This window comes from Pteropus alecto, unplaced genomic scaffold (genome assembly GCF_000325575.1).
Source record: "Pteropus alecto unplaced genomic scaffold, ASM32557v1 scaffold287, whole genome shotgun sequence".
Taxonomy (NCBI): Eukaryota; Metazoa; Chordata; class Mammalia; order Chiroptera; family Pteropodidae; genus Pteropus; species Pteropus alecto.
In genome coordinates this window covers 1,431,393-1,439,282 of record NW_006439718.1, presented here as the reverse complement: position 1 = coordinate 1,439,282, position 7,890 = coordinate 1,431,393, and the positions used below count along the sequence as shown (strand labels likewise).

General features: G+C 43.0%; 1 pseudogene; it reads right to left on the bottom strand.

Moving 5' to 3' along the window:
• Window positions 1–5,203: 5,203 nt before the first annotated feature.
• LOC112483913 lies at window positions 5,204–5,321 on the bottom strand (annotated as a pseudogene).
• Between the last annotated feature and the right edge of the window lie 2,569 nt (window positions 5,322–7,890).

Below are 7,890 nucleotides of genomic sequence, written 5' to 3'. Positions count from 1 at the left end.
CGAGGTCATCCTATCCTAGAAGGGGTCCGCCCTAATCCACCCACAATTAAGCAAGTCAAAAGGCATTTTTTAAACTCACACAAAGAAACAAGCAGAATTAGGTACCAGTTTAAGCCAGTCACTTGCACTTGCACAATGAAGACCCCAACAACCTTCAACTCACCTGAACCTCATTATACCATCATTATAATATGATGCATATGCCCAGAAGTTCATTAATATCATTATAACAGATTGAATTCTGGAAATGAACACGCACGGAAAGCAAATGATGAATCACTGAGTCCTATCAATCTTAGTTGTCAATAAGGAAGCCCATTTCTCTAAGAAAAGTAACCACCCACAGCAAATAGGGATAAAAACCCCAAAGGCTTTGCTACCGGGCCTTTTTAGTCATGCTTCTCTTGCTCAGACCCACTTCCACTTCTGGAAGTGTACTTTCCCTTCTAATAAAACTTCTTTTCTACTGTATTTTGGTGTCTTGCTCAATTCTTTGTTCAAGACACCAAGAACCCGGACGACACACTGAGAGAGGATCCCCACTCTCCAGTAACATAGCCACTTCCTCCAAATCTACTCTTCATTTAGTGGTCCCCTGCTCTGTGATGCCCAAGGGACACTGTGCAGAAGAAGGTACTTTCCTCTACCTTCAAGGTTCTTTTGTCTGGTCTAATAATCAAAGAGACAAGAGACAGATTGGCAAAATAATATAATCAAATTTCATACATACATATGTATGGGAACCCCACATACATGAGAGAGTCAGAGACCCCCACATGCATAAAAGGTATATAAGAAATCCTGAACTCAGGATGAGGTAAGGTGCCTTGGGGGCTTCAAAGGGTCATTGCATGATGATAAGAAGAGCAGATGTTTAGTGAATAGAAGTTTGCCCTTCCCTACAGACAGGTCAAAAGAGATTATTTCTGATAATGTCTCATTATGGGCAAGGCCTAGTTCAAGTTTTTCCAGGTAATCAAGGGAGGGGCAGAAGTTTCTCCTGAGCCCTCAGCTCAAAACGATTCTCATACTACAGAAGCACATCTTGGGGTAACTAGATCTGATCCCCCACAACACTTTGTGACATCTCCCCTCATTCAGTGAAACCTACCATCATTGGAATGAAATAAAAGCTCTTTGGCCAGGTATTTGAGGGCCTCTAGGACTTCATTATTATCTGCCCCTCCACCCATTTCTCACTCACCAGACACAACTGGTCCTTTAAGTCCCCCAGAAGCTTTCTATGAACCTTGAAAGTCCTATATCCTTTAGCCTCTGGGCTTCTATATACATTGTTCCCTGCCTCCCACTGTCTACTTTCAGGAGTCTCCAAGCATCCTTTAAGATTCAGTTCAAGGGCTATCTTCATTGTAAATGTTTCCAGCACAACTAGGAAAATGAGGTGGGCATGGCCTCCATTGTGATCAGTAATATAACCTGTTCAGTTAGTAATTTCTCCTTTATGTCATTTCCTTTCATCAGGAGCCTTCTGAGGGCCATTTATTTCTGCATCTAGAAAGCCTGCAGAGTTCCCTGACACCAAGTTCACAAAAACTGCTAAGTTTGTGAAATGGCACCAATTTATCAGAGTCACCAGTCAGGTTGGTCTGGAGAAGCTGTTTTTTATCTAGGTGTATGGTCAGGCTTACAGCTTCATATTTCCTTAACTTTAGGGGGAAAAAAACAACACACTCCGCTCGCCTTCCCCAGTTGTGCAACAGAAAGATGCCGCAGGTTTCATAAAAGTTCTACCATTGGTGGCTCATGGCTTTTTCTGATTGGACGGACGTGTCCTCTATAACTGTGATCTCTTCTCTCTTATTCTCCCTCTATCAGTTAGAACTGAAAATCCTTTAATCCAGAGTCACTCTTTGATCACTCCCCTTTCGTAAAAATTCAAGCATGGAACTACTTTTAGTGGGAAAATGCTTATGAGCAATATAGAAGAAGAAAACTTAGAAATTACTTGCATAAGTTCAAATTTAAGAAGCTACACAGTAATCCACTGAATACCTTAGAAGGGGGTGTTTACTTTTCCTTGGAGTTTTAAGTTTAGGAAGATTGTATTATTCTTCTAATTCAGAACACAGGCCTGTTAGAGCCAGAAGATAGACAAATAAATCAGTAGCAGGCTTTCAAATTGTCCTAAGCTGGTGAGTGAGGGTAGGTGACAAGGCAAAGGCCTTTGCTATTGTAGCCCACAGCAATTGAAATACTGAGTTTCATCAGGGTCTTTGGCTGCATCTCCCCTGGAGACTGGGTATATTTCCCTGTTCCTGCATCATACAACAAAGGTCTTACCATGATGGTCTGGTATATTATTTGGGAAGCTGAAAGTACTGAGAGAGCACACAACTGCAAACAGAATAATGTTATGTGTCACAGAACTGCAAGGAAAGCACTGTCCAGCCCTAAATCTACAGCACAGAATCAGTTTTGGCAAAAAAAAAAAAAAAAATGCCAGAAAAAGGGTGGGCATTTAGGTTTAATGCTAGGTTGAATGTCTGCTTAGTTCTGTAAGGAAAAACAGAAATGATACAATGGAATTTCTGGTCCAGATGGTGGAGTAAGCAAACACTATGTTGCCTCCTCTCATGACCATATCAGTATTACAACTAAACTACAGAACAACCACCATTGTGAATTACCTGAAGTCTAGCTGAACAGAAGTCCTACAACTGAGGACATACAGAAGAAGCCATGTCGAGACTAGTAGGAGGGGTGGAGATATGGAATGGAATGGTTCCACATCTGCATATGGCGGTTAAAAATCTCGAGGGATATCTTGGCTGTGGAGGTGCCCCTGATGAGTAAGGGATCCCAGCCCTAAACCAGGCTCTCCAGCCCAGTGTTCCAGCCTTGGGAAGAGAAGTCCCAATAAGTTTTTGCTGTGAAAACCAGTGGATGTTATGACTGAGTAAGACAGAGGGTGGTGGGAGTTGCAGACTCCTAAAGGGCTCCTAAAGGGCTTGCACATGGACTTACTTGCTGATGGACTCACTCGCTCTGAGCTCCAGGGCTAAGGCAGCACTTTGAAAGCTGCCATGGACATATGGGGAGGAACTGAATTGTCTGGCTTCAGGGTGAGGGCTAGAAGGGCAGCTTTCTCTCAGACAGAAGTGTTGGCAGAATCTATCGTCTCTTTATTGAGCTCTTCCCTCTCCCAGCAAACAGACTCAGGTGGCTGTCATATCTGCATTTCCATCAGCCTGGCTAACACCAGTTACCTTGCCCTGATGATACCAGGAAATCTCACCCCACCCAGCTTGCGGGCCCACACCAGCTATTTCCAGTGGCTTTTCCATACAAATGGCCTGCTTTGGCTCATGCTACAGACTTTTCTAAAATGTCTCAAAGGTTCACAAAACCCAGACAAGCAGCATTTGGCCTTTGTGTGCCCCATACCTCTTGCCGAGCAGCCCCAAGCACAGCACTATCAGCAGCCAACCTAGGTTCATGAGTTGGCTCCTGGAGGGACCTCTAAGCCAAGCTCAGGTGGCAGCAATCTATGGATTGCTTGCTGGCTCATGCCAGGTAGCCTAGGCTGTGGCTAAACTTGGCCTGCAGCGGGGTCCCTCCCAGGAGGTCCCAGGCTGGGACCAACCAAGCCAGAGCACCACCTGGGGTGCATCTAGGGATGACACACCCAAAGAATAGACTTGGCAGGCACCCTGCTGAATTGAATCCTGCTCTATAGGGTCAGACCCTGAACAATAGCTCCTCCACTGTAATAACAGCCAGTCCTCTTAACCAATCAGTCCAAGGGTCAATCCCTCCCACTGATGTGCAAACAGCAACCAAAGCTCAACTACAACAGGAGAGTACACACCACTCATATAAGGGACATACCTGGAGCACTCAACTTAGGTAAACTCAGAGATTGCAGCACTGGGCTCCACAGGACACTTACTAATAAGGCCACTAATAAGACCGGGAGACATAGCAGCCCTACTTAATACATACAAACAAGCACAGGGAGGTAGCCAAAATGGAAAGACAATAAAATATGTCCCACATGAAAGAACAGAACAAAGATCCAGAAAAAGAACTAGACAAAATGGAGATAAGTAATCTACTAGATGCACAGTTCAAAACATCATTTATAAAGATCTTCAATGAACTTAGGGGAAGAGTAAATGAACTCAGTGAGAACTTTAACAAAGAGATAGAAAATGTAAAAATGGAGATAGAAAATGTAAAAAAGAACCAGTCAGAAATAAAGACTACAATAACTGAAATGAAGAATATGTTAGAGGGAATCAATAGTAGATCAGATGAAGCAGAGGTTCGAATCAGTGATTTAGAAGTAAGATAGTAGAAAACACCCAAATGGAACAGCAAAATACATACATACATACATAAATACATTCATACATACATACATACATAAAATTAAGATAGTTTAAGGGACCTTTGAGACAACATCAAGTGTGAAAACATTTGCACCATAGGGATACCAGAAGGAGAAGAGAGAGAGTAAAGAACTGAAAATCTATTTGAAGAAATAATGATGAAAAATTTCCCTAACTTGACAAAGGAAATAGACATACAAGCCCAGGAAGCACAGACAGTCCTAAACAAGATGAACTCAAGGAGACCCATGCCAAGAAACATCATAATTAAAATTCCAAAAGTTAAAGACAAAAAGAGAATCTTATAAGCAGCAAGAGAAAAGCAATTATTTACCTATAAGGAAGCTCCCACAAGCATAAGACTGTCAACTGATTTCTCAACAGAAACGTTGCAGGCCAGAAGAGATTAGCATGACATACTCAAAGGGATGAAAAGCAGGGAACTACAACCAAGATTACTTTACCCAGGAAAGCTATCATTTAGAATGGAAGGACTGATAAAAAGCTTCTAATGTTCGAGCGACTTTTGAAAAAGAAGAAAAAAAAAGATTAAAAATATGAATAATAAAATGGCAGTAACTACTTATCTATCAACAATTACTGTAAATATAAATGGACCGAATGTTTCAATTAAAAGATAGAGTGGCTGAATGGATAAGAAAACAAAATTCTTACATATGCTGCCTACAAGAGACTCATTTCAGATCTAAAGACACACAGACTGAAAGCAAAGGGATGAAAAAAGATGTTTCATGAAAACAGAAATAATAATAATTAAAAAAAAAAAAAGACTGGAGTAGCAATACTAGTACCAGACAATATAGATTTCATTATTATTATTTTTTTTTAAATGCCTACAGCACTCGATGTTCCCAGGTGGTCTCCCATCCAAGTACTAATCAGGCCCAACCCGGCTTAGCTTCCGAGATCAGATGAGATCAGCACGTTCAGGGTGGCATGGCCATAGCAAAATAGACTTTAAAACAAAGGCTATAACAAGAGACAAAGAAGTACCTAGTAATCTCACTCTGGGTATTTATCCAAAGAAATCCAAAACCCTACTTCAAAAGAACATGCGCATCTACATGTTCGTTGAAGCATTATTTACAATAGCCAAGATATGGAGGCAACCTCATGTTCATCAATGGATGAATGGATAAAGGAGAGATGGTACCTATACAGTAGAATATTACTGCGCCATAAAAAAATGAAAGCTTGCCATTTGTAACAATATGGATGGACCTAGTGGGGATTTGTTCTGAGTGGAGTAAGTCAGATGCAGAATGACAAATGCCATATTACATGTGAAATCTAAAGAACAAAATAAACAAAACAGAAACAAACTCATAGATATAGAGAACATTTTGATGGTTGCCAGATGGAAGGACGGTTGAGGGTGGTTGAAAGAGGGGAAAGGATTAAGAATTACAAATTGGTAGTTACAAAATAGTCATGGACATGTAAAGTATAGCATAAGAACTATAGTCAATAATATTGTAATAATTATGTATGGCGTTAGATGGGTACTAGATTTATAAATATGATCATTTCATAAGTTATATAAATGTCTAAGCGCCATGTTGTACACCTGAAACTAATATAATATTGTATGCCAACTGTAATTGAAAAATAAAAAAATATATTAAAAAAAATGATACAATGACCAAAGTGAGAATTGGCTCCTCCAGGTGTGGCCAATATATGTAAAGGGCCCCTTCTACTTTCCACCAACTGAGAGCGTAAACTGCAGTTGAGGTAGGAGGTCACGGAGGACACCAAACAGTCCTGCTGCTTCCTTAGCAACCTGCCCAGGTGCAGTCGTGCTGACATGTCATTTTACACACGTCACCTTCATCAGGTAAATCAAGTTCAGAGTACCCACAATGGTTACCTAGGGTGGGATGCCAATTTGCTTTCAGAAACAGCTCTCCTCTTCTGGCACGTATCTGAGTTCCCAGTTCAGAAACCTTGTGGCCCACAGAACCCTGGACAGGTCTCTGGTCCTCTTTGAGCCTGAGTTTACTAATCTGTAATATGGAGCCTAGGACCTCACAGGATTAGATAAGAGGATTAGTTGCTCACAGATGCAAAGTGGTTTCCAGGGTCTGGTCTGGAAGTCTCTTAGGTATGTTTCTATTCCTGAATTGTAGGTTCCAGTTTGACATCAGTTCTTGTCCTCACTTCTAGTCTTTGGCATCAGATCTAGGGACCTTGAAAACAGCTCACCCTGGACTTCTCAGTTCCTTTCACTAGCCTGGCTGAGAAGTGGGGCCATTCCCTCCAGTCTGGCTGCCTTGACAGTCAGCCCAGTCTCTACAGAGACATGGTCCATGTGAGGGTCTTGCAACTAGAAGACCATGGGTGCCAGGACCCCAGGATTTGGAGAGATCACAAAGGCTTGTAACCACTGGCCTGGACTGTAGGGGTGGATGGTTCCTCTGGGACATGCCCTGGGGCTCAGCACCAGTAGGCAACACCACCTATCTCTTTATGCCTTCCTCACCCTCATCACTGCCTTTAGAAGGAAGGAGATGGGGACCCTGTTCTCCTCTTCCTCCAGGGACCAAGTCTTAAGCAGGACCCATCTTTTCTGAAACTCCTCAAAGACCTCTCCTTGTAGACACACACAAAACATACCTAACATATACTGTTCTTGCTCTGGAGATCCTGAGCAAGATGTGAACTGGGCTAACACATTAGTCAGGCTCAGACCCCAAGTTCAGAACCATGGTGAAGAGACCAGGCATTACCTCAGAGTGATCTGGGCTGAGTGACCTCATCACTGCTCCCTGGCTGTGTGACTTAGGTCAGCTCTTTCATCTCCCTGCCTCTGCTTCCTTATCTAAAATAACACTAATGATAATTGACACTCATAGGCTTTAACTAGAACTGTCTCGCCTGAATTTCTTCGACATCTCATGAGACACGTGTCCATTTCCCCATTGTATAGATGGAGGAAACTGAGGCATATGGAGATTAAGGAGCTGTCCCAGGGTCTCACAGTGCCAGGATTCAGTAACACGGTACCAAGTACCTAGTCCAGGTTATGGCTGAGGGCACCCTGAGTGATCACTATTTTTAATAGTATCCACCTACTCTGAACTTGTCTGTGGATCCTCTTAATTTTGCAAGGGTCCCCATACCTAACAACCCCCATGCCCAGCTCAGGGCAGCAGAAGAGGACTTCTCCCTCAGCTGCTCCTTGGCTCACAAAGTTCTCTGTGGAGCGATGGCAAGGGTCCACCAGGCAGCAGATTAGCCTCACGGGGTGGCAGCCACTGCGTTTGGTAGTTTCACCCCACCCCATAGGCAAGCTCCATGATGCCCTCCCCTTAGCAATATCTGTGTCTGATATGCAAACACCGCGAATCCCTTTATCGCTGTGTATTCCATGTGTCCAGTCATCACCTCTCAGAACCTCAGTTTTCTCATCTGTGAAATGGGAGTGATGAAAATGAGACACCCGCAGATCTCAAGAGAATGATCGCGGGGAGCGCGCTCTTGCCCAGGGCGGCCGGAGGCACACCGAAGTCCGGCC